This window comes from Camelus ferus, chromosome 11, assembly GCF_009834535.1.
Source record: "Camelus ferus isolate YT-003-E chromosome 11, BCGSAC_Cfer_1.0, whole genome shotgun sequence".
Classification (NCBI taxonomy): Eukaryota; Metazoa; Chordata; class Mammalia; order Artiodactyla; family Camelidae; genus Camelus; species Camelus ferus.
In genome coordinates this window covers 31,232,583-31,234,321 of record NC_045706.1, presented here as the reverse complement: position 1 = coordinate 31,234,321, position 1,739 = coordinate 31,232,583, and the positions used below count along the sequence as shown (strand labels likewise).

At 34.2% G+C, this 1,739-nt stretch overlaps 1 non-coding gene across 1 annotated transcript; it reads right to left on the bottom strand.

Moving 5' to 3' along the window:
- Positions 1–1,428: 1,428 nt before the first annotated feature.
- Positions 1,429–1,535, bottom strand: LOC116667401. The gene has a single exon (XR_004324285.1). It is a non-coding gene; the product is annotated as a U6 spliceosomal RNA (small nuclear RNA).
- Between the last annotated feature and the right edge of the window lie 204 nt (positions 1,536–1,739).

The following is a 1,739-nucleotide window of genomic DNA, read 5'->3' as shown; positions in this document are numbered from 1 at the left end:
AGAAGGAACTTCAATTTCTTTTTAGAGCAATATTAACAAATCTGATAAAAACAAACAAAAATTCCTATGAAAGAATGCCACTATTCATCCCTTTAAATGCCTTCCTTCTAGGACTGGGCAAGAAAGCATGAAGTTAAACTCAGAATTGTGGAAGATCTAGTGCAAATGGTAATGGGAAATATGTCCCCATTTAATTTTTTAAGCCTACTTGGGCTGGCTGTTGGCCACATTTTTCCTTGCTATTTTGGGCCTCTACTTCTTGCATTCTCTCTTCCTTTTAGGGGAACTAGCCCCCGTAACATCCGGGCATCTTCATGCTTTCTCCCTGCCTATCAAATTTTATCCTGCAAGAAAGATCTAGCAAACTCATTCACAGTGAGGCATAAGTGACTAATAAAACTTAAAATTTAACCACTTTCAGGAGCCTTTGTATTTGAACAGGGCCAAAAAAAAAAGAATGGCTCTCTAATGAAGGAACTTCACACAGCAGTGAGGAGGGTGGAGAAGTGAAAGAGATGGGGATCCAAGGGCCTTGCCCAGTGACCTCAAACTCATATCCTATAGGATTATTACCTTTTTTCTGAACAAGTTACCTGCTTGGGTTTGTGGGAAAGGTATAACTAGGAGCATAGCTTCTGTTGTGTATTTAGTATAAATAATATTATAATATGTGCCCTAGCAAGTCAATTGTATTTAATAACTTTTTATAGTATAATTTTTCTAATTCCTATTTTGCAGTTACTGTCTGTGAGAAACAAATAAATATAGCAGGCATCAGGCAGGAACTTTCTGAACTGTGTCAAGGTTAATAACAAATAAAATGTTATAAGTAGAGACAGGACAGCAACAGCTGTGCAACATTCTTGGAAGCATGGATTTTGATAGCATGAAGTCAGACAGTGAGCTCAGTTTTTGCTGCTACTTTGGATGAACAGAGAACCCTTGTCACAATTATAAGGAAAACTACATTTGTCTTATAAATTACAACTGTTTTGCACTCAAAATCTGATGTCTGCAGCTGGAAAATCAGGAGCAATGTTGGAAGAAGACCCAGATCAAACCTATGAGAATGTCCTGGCTGAGATTCAATCTTTTGAGCTGCCCATTGAAGCTACTTTAAGGTAGGGCTCCTTTATATTTTGTTCTTTCTTCTTTAGTGGCAATAAGGTAGTCTTATTCACTTCTTTGTAAAATAATTAATTAATTAATTAATTTAAAAATTGAAGTATAGTCAGTTACAATGTGTCAATTTGTGGTGTACAACATAATGTCTCAGTCATGCATATATATACACATATATTCGTTTTCATATTCTTTTTCATTAAAGGTTGTTACAAGATATTGAATATAGTTTCCTGTGCTATACAGAAAAATTTTGTTTTTTATCTGTTTTTATATATACTGGTTATCATTTACAAGTCTCAGACAAAAAATATGGATCACTTCAAATATTTGCATGTCATCCTTGCGTAGAGGCCCTGCTAATCTTCTCTGTATTGTTCCAATTTTAGTATATGTGCTGCTGAAGCGAACACCTTATTCACTTTTCTATACTTTTCTCTGTAACAGGATAAAAAATAATTTTTGAAAAATAGGCACAATTCTGTATATATGTAATCTCAAAACTTTCTTATCCTTGGAAAAATGATGATAAATAAAGAACGTTCACTTTTTTTTGGAATTATGTTTGTTTTGTGATTCATCACCATGAGGTTAAAAAATAGGAATGACTTTCAAGT